Source organism: Protopterus annectens, chromosome 4.part0 (genome assembly GCF_019279795.1).
Source record: "Protopterus annectens isolate FY-2018-M chromosome 4.part0, PAN1.0, whole genome shotgun sequence".
Classification (NCBI taxonomy): Eukaryota; Metazoa; Chordata; order Ceratodontiformes; family Protopteridae; genus Protopterus; species Protopterus annectens.
The window spans coordinates 1,417,850,634-1,417,869,077 of NC_056733.1; positions in this window are offsets into that span (position 1 = coordinate 1,417,850,634).

The following is an 18,444-nucleotide window of genomic DNA, read 5'->3' on the forward strand; positions in this document are numbered from 1 at the left end:
CTATGAGTGGAATGATCAACACTACTTGATGTTAGTAGACTCTTACTCAAATTGGTTCAAGATTGACCCACTTCCTAATCTAACTTCCAATATTGTCATTACTAAGTTGAAGTGACATTTTTCTGTCCATGGTAGTCTGCACAAAGTTATTAATGACAATAGTGCACAGTTTACTAGTCAGCAGTTCAAGAGATTTGCAGAAGAGTGGGACGAGTAGTCCTTAATACCCTCAATCAAAGAGCTTAGCTGAATATGCAGTTCAAAGTGCAAAACAGCTGTTAGAGAAATCCAGACGTGACAATACCAATGTTTTTCTCAACTTGTTAAATCTAAGAAACATTCTTCATGATAAACATCTTGGTTCACCTGCCCAGAGACTTATGTCAGGACAAACCAGAACCACACTACCAATCACCAATAATTTATTGGTTTCTTGTTCTAAGAACAACAAATCAGTAAAAGCCCAACTGCTGAAAATGCATTTGTCCCAGAAGTCTTACTATGATAAAACCAGCAAAGCACTCTGTTCTTTACAAAAAGGGGAGATAGGAAGGATGTAGACATCAAAAGGTTTTGAAAGCATCAGATTTGTGAAAAGTTTGTATCAAGAGCTGAGGTCATACATTGTGAAATCACAAAGAGTGGAATTCAGATAAAATCGGAAGCATTTGTTACCAGTGTCCAAATCAGTGTTATAGCATCTTGCCTGTGACAAAGCCGCTAGTTCTCTGAATGACTTGTCCAATGTTCCTGTTCCAGAGGACATTCCATCAGCAATTCCCATTCCTTAGAATATCCCTGAAACTCCTCAAACAGAACATTCCTCAGTGACTGTCCCTGTTGCTAAACCCAGTCCTAACTATTATGTCACAAGATCAGGTCATATCTCAAAACTTACTTCCAGATACACAGCAATCTGGACAGAACTGTTGTTTTACTTTATTAGTGTCTGTATAATTGCATGTCTATTAAAATGCCATTGTTTATATGAGACAGCCCAGTAAAGAGGGAGGATGTAGATCAGTGTGTACGATATACCTTTAAGAAGCTTTACAGTGAGTCAGCATATGCATATAAGTACTGAGCACATGCAAGCAACAGTGTCATTTTCAGTGAGCTGCCAAAATGTAAGCATGCAAGTATGTAGTCAGTCAGTTAGTTAGATAGTCCAGGTTTAATGTTCCTGTCATCCATCCTGATGTATTTGTATACAATAAACTACTTAAACAAATACCCAAGCCTCAACATCTTCTTAATGCATATAAGAAGAGTGACATCGCTATCATATCATAGTAATATTTCTTAAGAGTTAGGGTACTTAGCACCCTAGCAATGTCAGAGATCCTGTCTGAAAGACAACCCACTGTATCCATCTCCTTGTCTAGCCTTGTGGCTGATGAGTCAGTCTGGCTAACAACAGTCACCTATCACTAAAACATTTATATTGCTGTTGTGGTTCAAAGTGATAGATTTGGAGTGTTTTTTCTCAGGGTGACTCTTTATGGTAGATATGCACAAAGACTAATAAAATGAACTTAAAAATGATAACAAAATATGAATATTGTGTAGGCATCTAGTTTTGTTCCTGAATGGTATGGAACTATCTCAAACCAGCAACACTTTAAACAAACATAATAAGAACAACAAATACAATATACTGATTTGTAACGAACGAGTGGAAAGCATCCTGTTTTGGGACACTAATGGAATAAAACAGGCATTTGACAAGGCAAATCACTGGCTTTCTCTGGAATTACTGGAGTATTACTAGTTAAAGATGTGTTATCAGTAATGACTATGGGGAAGCAAGATACAGCAGTGTGATCTTGATAAAAAGTATACTGCTTTCCCAAATGCTTACAAAAATGCTAACAACTGAAAATTATGTTACCGCCTTAAGTGAAAAAAAGATCACAGGGAGACAACATACTGCATTTTACTCTTGATAAAAAATCAACTTCACTACTTTTACATATACTACTGAAAGTCTAGCAAACAACCAAAACTGATTTTATCCAGAACTTCTAAGATGGCTGCACACTGAGCAATAGCTTGACTTCAGCTCTCCCGGTGTGAAAAAATAGAAACTGTAGCCAGAGATACCACCAATTTGACTACATTTAATTTAATGACTAATAGGTACACCACTTCAATTACTGCAAAGAAGAAACTAAGATAACATGAAAGGAAATCAACTAGAAAAGGTGAAGAGGAAACACTAACTGGAAAGAATCTTGCAGCTGTTCAGCAAAAAGCATTCCAAGCGCCAGCTTTGGTGCAAAACATGGCTTCCAGTTATCTAGAGTCAAAAATAAATCAAATGTGCTGAGGGTTGATTAAAATAAATGAAACAATGAAGGAGTATATCAAGCCTAATAACAAAAGGCTGGACAAAATGGAAGAAGCTTTAAACAGATATTCACATGAGATGATAAAACTGCAAAAATCAGAGGCTGAAATGGAAAAAAGGCTGGCTGATTTATGAGACTGCTAAGAAGAGATGTTTAAAAAAATGGTAGAATTAGAGGACACAGCATGTAGGGAAAATCTGAGATTTTCTCCTCTGCCAGATAAACTAAAAGGAATGGACTGCATTAATTTTATGAAGGTACAAAGAAACAACTGGACTGGTATTCCACAGCAAGAACTGTTATTTGAAAGAGCACAATCAGAAAACATTGAATAACTTTATTAGTAAAGATGCAAACATACCAGTAGAAAGAGTTGATCCTAACAAAACTGTGGAAAAGGGGCTGTTGTATTGAAATGTGGAGGGAGTAGAGTGTTTGTGGAAAATGATTATGCACTGAACACCAGGCAGAAGAGAAACAAATTTATTCCAGTAATCGTAGAATGTTGAGAAGAAGGGGTGAGATTCAAGCTGCTGTATCCATCTGTTTTCAGAATATTTTTTTCCTGGAGGATCAAAGTCATTCTTTGATGCATAACAGGCTAAGGAGGAAATGCAAAAGTTTGTCCAACAAAAAAATTACCCATTAAGCAGAAGGGGACTCTGCTTTTCATTCTTCTGAAAAAAGCACACAGAGAGTCTTTGCCAGTGAAACCTTTTCCACTCTTCCAAAGGAAAAGGTTTGAGAAACAGAGAAAAGCACAGGAGTTGACCATAAGAATCAGGAGCACTATGAAACCAAACCAGAATCTAGATTTGGGAGAGGGAGATGAACAGGAAGAAGACCAGCAACATGGAAATTAGTGAATAAATGTGAGACTACAAAGCATAAATCACATTTGTGAACTATGGCTGTATAAGAATAAGTGGAAAGAATGGACTTTTGTTGACTTTTTAAACTTGTCTGGAACTGAAAGACTCGCCTCACTTCAGGTCATTAATGTTTAGAAGGACTCGGAGGGGTGGATAAAGGTAAATACATTTTTTTCTTAACAGTATTTCTATGAAACTTTTCACAATATGAATTGCATATTTTATAGTAAAGTATTTTTCATTGTTCTTATATGTGATAAAGTTATTAATTCATTACATCTGAGAGACACCTCCAGGTGCATCTGCAGTTAGCTCCTATTGACACCTCTAGCCATCAAATACTTCTTGTTTGTATTTGCTTCAATAATTTCAAAACCATGCTATGTAAAAGGTTTTAAGATATTTCATATTAAAGCTTACACAATATCAAACTGAACTGCATTAATATTTGATTGCTGTCTAGTGCAGGTAAATAGATACTAACCGTTGTTATATAATATTAATGTATATATAGTTTTCACATTTTTCTAAATATCTCAACAAGCAAGTAACACAGACAAAATTTCTTAGCCTCGTATGAAAGCTCTCAGACAGATGAATAAAATTCTACTAACAATATGTATGTAACTTGAGTGGTTGCTGAGATATTGTAAGTTGTTTCGAAAATATTACAAATGTAATAGTTGCTGTGTTTAGTGTGACTTATAAAATTCAGTTTAAGACCCAGAACCTAAAGAATAGTACCACTATAAAAATAGTTTGTGCTGAAGAGTTTGCCATTTATACTTCATTCATAACCCCTATTATTCCAGAGATATGAATATTTGTTTGAAATGTAAGGACATAATTTGATTCGGTCAAAAGGCTTAGGCTCTGCCCATTACAGTGCAAACTTCCTGAGCTCCATTGGAGTGCATGAGTTAAAGTAAGCAGATGCCATTTTTTCTTTCTCTTCTCTTTATTTCTTCTTTTTTGGTATTTAGAAACATAGGCATTATAGTGCAAAAAGAGAAGAAAATCTAGACAAAATTATATTTGTTATTAGGTTGTAATCATGATTTGTTGAGGTGGGTGTGAAAGTACACAGATCATAATATACATAGATCTGATATGTTTTCTCTTACTTCTGCAAAGGTGAATGTCTGGATTAAGACCATTGGCTTAGTCTAATAACAAATTTTAAATGGAAACAAGTAAAAAAAAAAATTTAAGCTTGTTTCCTGCCTTTCCTGTTAAGTGGTATAGACTATTTGTAGGCTTCTGAGCCCCCAAGCCCTTCTGTGTTGGAGGGAAGCCTTCTAGCTTAGATTTTTTTTTTCTTATAACTAGCCAGTTTTCTAGTTTCAGCACTCAAATCTGTTTCTTTGATCTCAGCACTTGTTCAGAAAAAAAAAAAAAAAATTTGTCTGCTTTTACTGTACTTGTGTTTCTACCTACTTTTTTTTACTTTTGCATCATCTTAAAAGTACTCAATTGAATTTATTACTGCTTGGTGTAACTCATTCTAAGCCTTTTGGTTTAAACACTTGGGCTTCGGACCAATTGTTTTGCACTGAGAGGGTTTGTGGTCTGCACTGTAGTGGCAGAACAGGTAGCTTGCATCCTTCTAGGTTGGGAACTGCTGATTGAGGGCTCAGTGTCTGTTATTCTAAAAGTGTATTAATTCTGGTTTAAGCACTTGGGCTTTCAGGCCAGTTATTTTACATTAAGAGGGTTCGTGGTCTGCACTCTTGTGGGAGGAGAGGCTGGACTCTGCCCTTCTGAGCTGGGAATTTCTGGTTGAAGGCTTATAGTACATGCATATCTGAACTGCTTCTTACTGAAGTTGGTGCGCCTTGTTTGCTGTGGCATAGACTGGATTCGGGCCTGCTGGATCTAGCTATGTTTGTGTAACTTGAGCACTAATCCAGGCATTCTCTAAAGTATTCAATTGTATTTATTACTGCTTGGTAGTAACTTGATTAAAGTGTAGCTATCATTCTAAGTCTTTTGGATTAAGCACTGGACTCTGCCCTTCTGAGCTGGGAATTTCTGGTTAAAGGTTTATAGTGCCTGAATATTTGAACTGTATCTTACTGAAATTGGTACACCTTGTTTGCTGTAGCATAGACTAGATCCAGGCCTGCTGAATCTAGCTTTGTTTATATGCTTGTTGTTTGTTTGCTTGTTATTTCCCTGGAACGCTAATACCACCTAATACGCGGCTTCTCAACACTTCAGTGGATCACTAGTGATATCTGCATTGCTTACTGTACTTATTTCCTTGTTTCACTTGAAAGAAAGTTACTGTTTGTCGTTTTTGCATTTAAGTTACCTGTAACACATTGCACTTAAGTTACCTGGCACTTGCTCACTAAAGCAATTATATAAGTCAGCACTAAAAATTAAAAGCACTACACCCTCACTCCCCAGTGGCCCTGGTTTTCAATTATTAAGGAATTCCCAATATTATTCTAGCATGTCCAAAGGTCAGTTGTCAATCTCCTCTCCGGTCCAGCTGGTGAATCTGGGAATCTTGAGGCAATGTTACAACTGCCTCATGTACACAGACAACCCTCTCCTCCTCCCAACAAATTCCAACACATGTGAGAGATGCAACCATATAGCCAAACTGGAGGCTAAGCTCTCTCAACTCAGTACTGGCATAACCAGTCAGGAGGAGAAGGAAACCACACTCACTACAATTCCAGTCTCACATAGACCTACCACGACAGCAAACCAAACACATAATCACACAAAAACATACTGAGGCTCTAAATAAAGATCTGCCGAAGCAGCAGAGACCTCCAAAGCAGACACCCAAGCAGCCGCTACCCCAAAACAAAACACGTGCAACACATATCTCACAAAGCCAGTGTGCCAAACAGTCACAGCCCTTAAGACTAAACAACACACCTGATACACTTGTAATAGGTGACTCTATCGTCAGGCACACTGACGTCCCGCTCACCAGGCTGAACAAGGAGAGGGTCACGGTGAGCAGCCTGTCGGGTGCTGCTAGGATCCGCCACATAACACAAGCACTCAGGTCACTCCAAGGCAAGTACAAATATGACTCAGTCATTGTCCATGCTGGTGTGAATGACCTGAGACGTACCTCCCTGGACTACATGAAAAGAGACATAAAGAAGCTCTCTGAGCATGTAGCCCAGGCCGGTATGACCCTGACCTTGAGTAGCATCTTACCCTCACCAAGAATGATGCCACAATATGAAGACAAGATGATCAATTTCAACAATTGGCTTAAGTACTGGTGTCATTCAAAGGGGATCCAATGCCTGTCAGCTTGGGATGATATGCTCGACAAGCCACGATGCTTCGCTAGGGACGGCTTGCACCTGTCACCCCTGGGCTTTTGGATATTGGCAAAGGCTCTTGCTACCCCATAGTGCCTCTTTTAGGCAAGGCTCAAAAGACAAACCCACCTCCATGGGTATCACAAGGGATAAGAAACTAAGAGTAATGCTACTCAACGCCAGAAGTCTAAACCTCAAGATGCATGCACTCGAAACTCTCCTTAGCATGGAGAACATCGATATCTGTGCAGTAACAGAAACCTGGTTCAGGGCTCCCGAGAGCACCCCAGCACTACCAGGTTATACCTCATACCATGCTTTTCGGCCCCAAAACTTGGACCGAACCACAAAAGGAGGGGGAGTATTGATATTCATCAAAGATACCCACACCTCCAGGTTGGTGGCAAAGTATGAAGCATCAGAGACTATCCATGTGCAACTAACAGTGGGTAAAACTGCCTTCCAGTTTATAGCCTGCTACAGACCACCCTCCCAAACCCAGGAACCCCACTCGGCCTTCCTGAGAACACTGGAAAATATGAAGGTCTCTCCAAACACCATTATATTGGGCGACTTCAACTACCCAAACATAGACTGGGAACATTACTCTAGCTCCAACACCCTAGCCCAAAGGTTCCTAGAATTTATAAACTCAAATGCTATGGAACAACTTGTTACCACTCCCACAAGAGGGGAAAACATACTGGACCTGATCATCACCAACATGGGGACTCTATGCTCCAGACCAGAAGTGTATCCCTCACTGGTAAGATCAGACCATAAACTAATCTCACTGGATATTCACATCCCGACCCCACCCCCTGCCCAGAAAACCACAGTGAAAAACTTCTCTAAAGCAAATTTCACACTCCTCACAATCCTTCAAAGCCCCCGGGCCTGTGGAAAATACGGCCCAGACCGCAAAATCCTTTATAAACGCATTCTATGAACACCTTCAGGAATGCATGGATCATGCGATCCCAAATAAAACCAAGACCCAATCCTCCAAAGGCAGACGTCCTGTCTGGTGGACCCCAGCCATAAACAAACTGTACAATAGAAGGAGGAAGCTACTAAATGATAGAGCAAAATCCCAAAAAGGGAAGGCATCACTGATCAGTATTAGCAAAAAACTACGGGCACACATAAAATTGTCTAAGGCCAGCTTCGAGAGAAAAATTGCACAGGACACTAAGGATAATCACAAGGCTTTCTTTAGTTATGTTAGGAACCTGGGTGGTAATTCCCAGATATGCTCAGAATTAGTCCAAAATGACAAAAAATACACCAAACCCACAGACATTGCCAACATCCTAGCTGACAGGATCAGCGCAAACTTCTCCCCCCCCTCCCCACCAAAAGGGCAAATATCTATCCCAGCAGAGTGCTGTCCCCCTGACATCTCAGATGCTCAGGTAAGAGCCGCCCTCTCCAAAGCAAAAAACACATCATCAATGGGACCAGATGGTGTCCTGGGCTGCGTCCTACATGAACTCCAAGAAGAGCTAAATCCAAACATAAAACTACTGTTCAATCTCAGCCTTACTACAGGATATGTGCCCAAAGAGTGGCGTACAGCAACAGTGGTCCCTCTCCATAAAGGTGGTGCCTCAACGGATCCTGGAAACTATCACCCCATAAGCCTGAATAGCTTGGTCTGCAAAGCTATGGAAAGGATCATCATGGACCTCATAAATAAAGATATTGGGGACCTACAAACACTGGATCCTTCCCAGTTCGGCTTTGTTAAGGGCAGATCCTGCCTCTTAAACCTGGTTGATTTCCTTGAAACAGTCACCAAGGCTATTGACAAGGGGAAGGTGGTCCACACAGCCTACCTGGACCTCGCAAAAGCCTTCGATACAATACCCCACTCGGGCATTATAGATAAGCTCACCAGCTTAAATATAAACCCCTATGTCACTAGATGGATTGCAAACTGGCTCAAGGACAGAACCCACATGGTTAGAATTGCTGGAGCCATGTCAGACTCCAAACCAGTTACAAGTGGTGTCCCACAAGTCTCAGTCCTGGGACCTCTCTTGTTCGGTATATATTTCTCGGAGGTACAGGCCAACACAGAAGGACTGTGGCTGACCAAGTTCGCAGATGACTGCAAACTGGGCGCCATAATCGACTCTCCAGTCGACACAAGCATCCTCCAAAAGGGCCTCATAGAAACAGACAACTGGTGCCAGAGCCATGGCCTCAAGCTAAATGCCAAAAGTGTATAGTCATCCCCTTTGGCAAAAACAAAGTGCCCACAAATTACCACATAGGTGGTAATCCATTAAGTACAGAAGAAGTAATTAGGGACCTGGGGACCCAAGTTGATAGCAATTTCTCATTTGACAACCACGTGGCCAAAGTGGTTAGAAAAACATTTTATATAGCCCACCTAATCATGAAGGGATTCACATCTAGATCAGGGAGGTCATCGTGCCTCTTTACTCATCCCTCATCAGGCCCATAATTGAGTACAATGCCCCTTTTGGGATGTACCTTACCAGACACCTGCAGCAACTGGAAAGACCCCAAAAGTACCTCACCAAGAGGATCAAAGGGCTCAAACAGATGCCATATGCTGCCCGGTTAAAGAAACTCCAGCTCTACTCAGTGGCATACCGCCTGTTCAGAGGCGATCTGTGCCTGACGTATAAAGTCATGTCCAACCCGGACTTAATGGACATGCTGCACCTCAGAAAATCCAAATCCCATCGAGCTACGCGCTCGAGAGACTTGAACCTCAGCACTGAAATAAATAGGACATGCTGGAGGGACAGATTCATAACCCAGAGGCTCCCTTCACTCTGGAATAAAATCCCAGTCCAGGTTAGGCAGAGTCCCTCATTGACTCTCTTCAAGAGGAATCTTGATGAGTGGATGGGAGATCGTAGGTTTACCCCGGGTATCACTTCTGTGTCACTGTTAGACAGAGGCACAGTATACTAACCTCGAAAAAGGGCATAGCAAAATAAATTTAAAATGGGTGGCGAAAGCCAAACACATTCTGGCTAGGCTTATAAATGCCCTAGGGCAGATAGCCTAGTATGAACCTATGAACCTATGAACCTATAAATATGAGAACACTGAATATAATGAAAAGTTTTCCTTTAGCAATAAATGTTCCAACTTGTCCAACAACATTTGGCACTTAACTGGCTATGTCAATTTTTCAAGCCTGGCTAACTCTCTCTAGAATGTGTAAAAATCTGTTAACCAGCTTACTGTGTAATTTAATTTAATTCTGACTTACGCTTAGGATTAACGCTAACCTGTGGAACTTGTTTAACTTGCTTACTTATGTAATCACTGTAAATAGTCTGTTTGTAATATGTAATGCTGGTATTATATAATGCTGTATCTGCTTACCCTTGGAGCTTTTCTCCCCGGGCCTCCTCTGAAAATGGACATGCATCCAGTCGGACTATCCCAGTCAACAAATGTAAAATAAATAAATAAAATTGTTTTTCAGGCTGCAGCAGAGGATTAATTTATCTTTCTTCTCTCTTACTTTTTCATGAAGGCAAGCAGATAATAGGGCAATAAAATGCAAAACACTGTTTTTTTATCTTTATTTATTTAACATATATACAATATATAGACAGAAAGGATGAAATTCAATATCACATACTGTCAACACCATGTCAGAAATACATTAAACCATACGAATAATCCAATGCAGTTAACAAATCAAATATCTTGGTTTGTCAATAGGAACATTTCAAGGTTATCCCAGCAACTAGCTGTCTTAATATGATTTGCAAACCTTATTCTAATCACTTCTTTTTCAGTTTTTCATAATGTCATTAAATTTAGAAAGTCTTTCCCTGGGATTTATGAAGATTGCACCAGGTGCCGGAGTAGCGTTGGTGATCTAGCGCCAAATATGGCCGCCGAGCAATTCAGGTACGAGCTGTTTCCATGTGCACTACCAGTGTATGCCAGAGCTGCACAGCTCCCGGTGCATGTACGCTAATTACCCCATGTGCAGCAGTGTAGCATGCAAATGAAGGTATATAGCGATTCATGAAGTGGTGCAGGCATAGCGTAAGCATGAAGAAAGGTAAAACAAAAAAAAAAACGCTTTACATTTTTTCAAACATAAAATCGGAGCCATGAAAGCGGACCTAACTTATGTATTATAATGCTGATATATGCCAATGGCTAAATATATAGCAAATGGCATAAAAAAGCATGCACAACACATAAAAAATAACATTTAATGTCATGGCCACACTAACGCAAAGTAAAACCGCAGTGCAACTGTGTGCAAACGGGATCACAAGGAAAATATATTTAGATGTCATAAAACTGCAATGTAACACAATTCATGAATTCCCCATAATAGTCAATGGCACGCATGCTACACCACAACAATGGTGCAAGGGTTGCTAAGGGTCTGTGGCAGTGTTCTGTGCGGTAACTAAGAATTAGTAGTCAATGCCATGTAAATGAGTCAAGTAATGCTGAATCGCAAATGCTCCGCCAGCGTAAGGATGTACCACACGGCATAGCAGTACAACACCGAGGAGTGGCCTGGAGATAAACATAACATCAAGAGAGGGGTGTGCCACCGTAGCTGTAAGCACATTGGATCATTGCTAATCCGGGTTGCCTGTTGCTAAGCAAAGCCACAGGATAGGGGTGTGGAAGTAGCCATAGCTTTGCTTAGCTGAGAGCACACAAGGTAACTGAAAGTACATGTGAATGTGGATGAAAACGCGCTCAAAACCTGGTAAATGGCTGTGCGCAGCACACACCACAGCTGAAACAGGAAGGATACAGGGAGACAATAAGGAAATGCTGCAGCATCGTAATTGGAGTACAAATGAGTAATTAACACCTAGGAACTCACAGTGGGCCATTGACAGCAGCTAACAAGGCTGCTAGCAGCTACCTGCAGAACAGGAAAGGGGAGGTGCCGTACAGCAAAGAAAAGAGAACTGTCACAGCAGAACAAAGCAAACTTGCAGTAGATCAGCTAGATAACACATTTTGCAACATAATCCTGGGTTGTGAAAGTACAAAACAAGAAAGCCAGCAGCTGGATGCATGCCTGACAATGGGAGAGGAATCGGGTTGAAAACTGAAGTAAAGGGCAATAGATGAGTCACGGCAGCGAAGTGTAAGTCAACACCAAAGGCCCCACAATAGCAGTACCTGCTGTAAAACCAATAATTAAGATACCCCGCAGCTGGAATTGCACAAACACACCCAATTACATCAGCATCATCCATTGCACAATAGTATAAGGTGTGAAAGCCCCACACACACACTTCTGTATTCCCAGACACTTTGCACCATTGGTGTGTACAGACAGGGAACTTTTAATATGTACATGTTAGGGGCCACCATAGCTTTATAGGTTCATAGGTTCATAGGTTCATACTAGGCTATCTGCCCGAGGGCATTTACAAGCCTAGCCCATCGTTTTGTGGCTTACGCCACCCCTTTAGTATGGGGAACTATACCCATTATTTTGCTGTGCCTCTGTCGAGCAGTGACACTGAGGTAATCCCTGGGGTATATCTGCGATCTCCCATCCATTGGTCAAGATTTCTCTTGAACAAGGCCAGCGAGGTGCTCTGCCTCACATGTACCGGGATTTTGTTCCACAGCATAGGGAGTCTTTGGGTGATGAATCTATCCCTCCAGCACGTCCTATTAATAGCCGTGTCAAGGTTTAAGTCTCCGCCTTGTGGCTCTGATGGATCTAGATTTTTGAGGTGAAGCATATTCATCAAATCTGGGTTTGACATGGCCTTGTATGTTAGGCAAAGGTCACCTCTGAGCAAGCGTAAGCGACTGAATAGAGCTGGAGTTCTTTCAGTCGGGCAGCATAGGACAGATTTTGAGACCCTTTATCCTTTTGGTGAGGAACTTTTGTGGCCTCCAGCTGCTGCAAGTGTCGGGTCAGATACATTCCGAATGGGGCATTGTACTCAATCATTGGTCTGATGAGTGATGAGTAAAGGGAGACTATGACCTCCTTGATCTAGATGAGAATCCCTTCATGATAAGGTGGGCAATGTAGAAGGTCTTCCTAACTACTTTAGCTACATGGGTGTCGAATGACAGACTACTATCAACCTGGGTCCCCAGGTCCCTGATAACTTCTTCTGTGCTCAGTGGATTGCCACCTATTTGGTAGCTAGGGTAACCTTGTTTTTCCCGAAGGGTATGACTATGCATTTTTGGCATTTAACTTTAGGCCGTGGCTCTGGCACCAGTTATCCGCTTCTGTGAGACCCTTCTGAAGGATATCTGTGTCAGATGTGTTTTCTACTATGGCCAGTTTGCAGTCATCTGCAAACTTTGTCAGCCATAACCCTCCTGTGTTTGCTTGTACTTCGAAAAGTAGATGCCAAACAAGAGTGGGCCCAGGACTGAGCCCTGTGGGACACCACTTGTGACAGGCTTTGAGTCTGACATGGCGCCAGCAGCTCTGACCCTGTGGGTTCTGTCACTCAGCCAGTTTGCAACCCATCTTGTGATGTATGGGTTGACATTTAAGCTGATGAGTTTTTCAATGATACCCGAATGGGGTATTGTATCGAAGGCCTTAGCCAGATCGAGGTAGGCTGTATGGACTGCCTTTCCCTCATCAATGGCTTTGGTGACTGTTTCGAAAAAGTCAACCAAGTTTAAAAGGCATGATTCACTAGCATGTGTTGGAGACTGACGGTGGTGTGGAGGATGATGCTGACAACCATCTCAGGCACCAGAGGAGAAGAGTGTTCAGACCCAGGGTAACCTACCAGGGGCTACATGATCTGGAGATAGTAGAGCATTACAGGGTGCAGGGTGGACAGGGACATCATACAGCAACTTGTTGAGCTGTGCTGGCCACACCTCAGAGCCAGAAGTAACATAGGGGAACCCATCCCAGTGGACACGAAGGTATGTGTAAGCTTGAGAATACTAGCCACAGGTACCTTCCAAAGGCCAACTGGGGATATCATGGGGATCTCACAGGCATCAGCATCCAGAGTACTCCACTAGTTCCTGGATGCCATGTTACCACATGCCAATGAGCACATATACTTCCCCCAAATGCAGGAGGAGTTGGCCAGCAATATGCATCTCTTCCACCATGTGGCAGACTACCTGGAGATACTGGGTGCAATAGACTGCACGCACATATACATCAAGTCACCACCCAGTGAGCAGGGTAGGCGCTACATAAACTACAAGGGATACCCTTCCATCAACTGCCAGGTCATGTGCAGTGCCCAGGACATTATCATGGATGTCTGTGCTGGCAGCCCTGGAAGCTATCACGACTCCCACATCTGGCATGCCTCACAGCTGTATCAGGTATTTGCCAGGGGGAACATCCCATATGGCCACCTGGTGGGAGATGCTGGCTATGCACCGGAACCATGGATGATGACTCCCGTCAGAAATGCACACACAGCCATGCAAGAACACCATAATGAGGCACATGCAGAAACCAGAATCATCATAGAGCACATGTTTGGGATGCTGAAATCACGGTTCCATTGCTTGGACATATCTGGTAGAGCCTTGCAGTACTCTCCAGGCACGTGTGCCCACATCTTCATAGTATGTGCCATGCTACACAATATGATCCTGCGGAAACAGCTGCAGCAGGTACAGAATGGTGAAGGCCCTCACAGCCCACCACCATTGTCAAGGGACCCACAGGCACAGAGGGACTCAGACCATGAATACCCTGTGCTAGCCCCAGTAGGCAGATGGAGGCGTACCCGGTATGCCCATGCCTTGGCAAAGAGGGAACTTATAGCACACACACTGACAGTGTAGGCACTCATGGACTGACGCCCTTCTCCACCTGTACACACAGCAAACATGGATGGCACACACACGACCACCTGTAAATTGTCATGTATAGGTGGCCTACTGTGTGCATCCTACATAGGTAGCCCTCAACTATTGTACACACAACCGCCATTGGCACAAGGTAAGTCAATACCTGAACAGTAAATTAAGCTATCAGCATGTGTCCATACTGTATGTAGAGGTTCATAGATACATAGGTAGTTACATGCCCAACTGCCTGAGGCCACTCATAAGCATAGGCAAAATGTGTCTGCTGTCGCCACCCCATCGATTAACTAACTGCCCATCTGTGGAGCAGAGCCAATTGCGGGATCCCTGGGGTGTATCCACTGTTCCCCACCCACTCTGCAAGGATTCCCTGGAGTGTTAGTGAGGGGTTTTGTATAATGTAATCAGGGATGTAGTTCCAAATAATGGGGAGAATCCCTGACAGGAATCTTCCCAGATGTTTACATGTTACATAGTATACCTTAAGCACAGCTTGCATATATAGGTAGTATTCCACAGAATAATGAACATGTGGAACACACAACTGCTGAAATGTGCGTTAATCACCCTTGCACTACCAGTGCCTGCTCTGAGAGATAAAATACCACTGCCAGGATTAGAACACGCAACCATGTACACAATCTTCACAATAACATACCACTAAGCTACCTGAGATGTACCAATAGCAGTTGTATATACTGACAGGATAAAACACAAAAGGTAGGAATGTGTGGAAATAGGACAAACCAGCATGTACCCAATGAAAGATGTATGTTATATAAGGGTATATATATATATATATATATATATATATATATATATATATATATATACACATCATTATATATATATAGAGAGAGAGCTATATGTCGATATATGAGGATATACATATATATGTAGATATATAGATAGGTTAACAACATCTACATAACCATGGAGGTACATATAAATGGGATACCTACCACATACCAACTGCTTGACATACTGACGTGCGTAATCCTAAAGCTTAAGGTCCGAAAGAACACAGTACCAAAACACCAGATGCATGAGGTTTAAAATCACGATGTTAAGGGACAGTTAGTCAGTGCTTCTGGTGTTGCGGTTCAGGTAGTTTACTGTGTGTAAGTGTGTTTCTGAGAGCTGTAGTGTGTCTAAGTGTGTGTTCTGAGTGTGGTGTGTGTTCTTGGGGGACTGTAATGTGTGGGTGTGGGTTAGCTTTGTGCATCTGTTTGTGCGATCTAGGAGGTAGAATATTAAAGTAGGGGGGTGTGGGGGGTGCAGATACCTACATGGGGGGTGTAGGGAGGCTTGCCTACCTGCTCATATGTAGTGTAGGATGGTTTGTTTGGATGTGGTGGGTAGCAGTGTGTCTGTGTGTGCGTGTGTGTGGTCCATGTTTGTGTTACTTTCGCAAGTTACTGTCACTGTCAGTAATGTGGGGTATGGGAGTCTGGGCCCGGTACTGTGGGCGTCGGAACTGTGTGGTTTCGGGATTCCATAGGTATCCTGTATACAGCGGTTGAAGTGTTCATATATGAGTATAACATGGACCATAGCAATCACACTTTCCGCCACGACCAACCTTTATGAACAAAGGATATGGAGAGTATATGCCTATACACTATTACAAATACGTGCTATGGACATGAGCCAATTATAGTGTTAACACCTGTCCCACTTTGCGAGGGACAGTCCCTCTTTGGACAGTTGTGTCCTGACCAAATATATTAAACGTGGCAAATGTCCTGGGATTGTAGGACATAATTATGTCCCATATGCAATGTAATAATTGCATACAATAGTTCTTTCTGTATCTAAAATACCTACATGTTACAAGAAACAGGATAAGCAACTAAACTGCTACAAGAATAAGCTTATATGTAGGCAAGAAAGGAAAGTTCTATCCCTTGTACTGACCATGGGTTTGTGTCGGCCTGTAAAATCTGAAGTGTGTCCTGAAAATGTCCCACTATGGCCATATGAAAAGGTGGAAACCCTAGCCAAGGAGGGTCAGTCACCAACACAACTACAATCACTGCAAATACCTATGACAGAAATACACAGCTTTCATGTAGCAACACTTTATTATATTCTGATGTATTGCCAAAAGGATTCAAGGACTAACATCACCTGCATGCTATACAGGAACCACTTAACACTGCCTTAATGAATCAACCTGTAATTACCATAGTATTAGTCCACTAAAGGATAGGTGTTCAAATAGGGAAGGAACCCTCACGCACAAATCGATTATGTATAAAAGCAGTTCCTAGACACCTGCATCTGCTATGCACACCCACCAACATCACCCCCACACCCAAACAAATTACAATGCAAACTGTAATAACATCACAAATCATTCACTCACTGTATGACATCTGCAGAAGCCTTAACATACCTTGTGAGAGACACACTAACATGGCCCTATGTGAAATAGTTGCTGTTATACAATGAAACAGCTGCTGATGGTACAGAGTTTGTTTGCACTAATCCCATTTCAGAGGGTTGTGTGTGCACCGCGATGTGTTACCAATTACTGAGTAACAGCACAGTATGATACACATGTACACCAAATCAAGGATGTCAGGTGAGCACACTGTAAACCACATAACAGTTCATGCATAGCCATACAGCCTTGAGCTGTCCAAACATCCTTGCCAGACTTAAACATCTGCAGAAGTATCAGGTACAAACAAACCCTGCATAAGTAGCAATGTTCTGAAATATAACAGCTGTACTCACATGTAGAACAAAATTGTCTTGCCATTACACACAATCCACGGGAGTCATGAAGCTAATATATCTCTGTCTGTCTCCATATAGCTGTTGAAATACATCACAAACAACACATCCAGGCCATCTTCCTCGAAAGTAAGGCAAATGGACAATGCCCAAAAGGAGTACTAAGTTATACACCACTGTTGCCATGGTATCGGCTAATGGAGTAGCTGCACAGTTGATGTGCATCTAATTAACTACATTGGAACACCAATTGGTGGTCAGGATACCACGTTACCAATATTTAACTAGAAAAGGATGTTATCACACATTCAAACCATCCGTATATACCAGCAGAACGTTACAAAGAAGATTGAAACACAAACTGAAAAGGATTGAATCAACAGTCAACGACACCTTGGGTTACTAATAAGGTATGTAGAACACTCAGTATGTCTGTATTTAGTACCTGTTCTGTAATATTTAAAGTGCATGCAATCCATATAGTGGAAACAGTTATCTTGTAGTGATGTATTGTTGAGCATAGTAACGCTTGTAGTATTTATGTGTGTACTGCTATAGGTCACAAGGCAAACACCGCATACACCACAAGAGATTATATATAAGGGCTTTGAACACAAATATTCCTCACCAGCCGCTGTCAGTGGCAGGGCTGGTCCAACAAGTATGTGCTATAACAGGGGATAGTATATGTTGATATATTGTAACAGTAGCCATATGTATGGGTGTATTACTGAGAATAACATGTCGAAGGTTGGCCCACTGTGCAATTATGATTTGCATTGTGGGATATTGTGCCAATAACTGTGTAATGTACAGCATTGTAGGCAGATATTTATTACAAGTTACAAAGCATTACTGTTATGTTAGGCAAACATTAGTTATGTCTATTGGCATTTACAATACACAATAACAGGATACATATGACTTGTAGTCACCCGACAGTTTATCAGCATGATAGCAAAGTAAAATGGAAAAGCTACTTAACTATCCATGCACATAAGACATGTAATAAGTGCAAAGGTAGGTACTAGGCTGCCTTACCAAGGGTATTTATAAGCCTAGCTAGAGTGTGTTGGCTTTCGCCACCCCCATAGGTTAGTTCCCTGTGCCTCTGAATGGCAGAGCCATTAGTTCCTTGTGCCTCTGTCCAGCAGAGCCACTGCAGTGATCCCCGGGGTACATGTCTGTCTCCCATCCACACGTCAAGGTTTCCCTTGAAGAGTGATAGTGAGGGGCCCTACCTGATGTACAGTGGAATCATGTTCCAAAGCATGGGGAGTGTCTGGGTCAGGAATCTATCCATCGAGCACATCCTAGTCATTGTTGTGGTTAGGTGTATATCCCTAGAGCATGTGGCTCTCAGGGGCC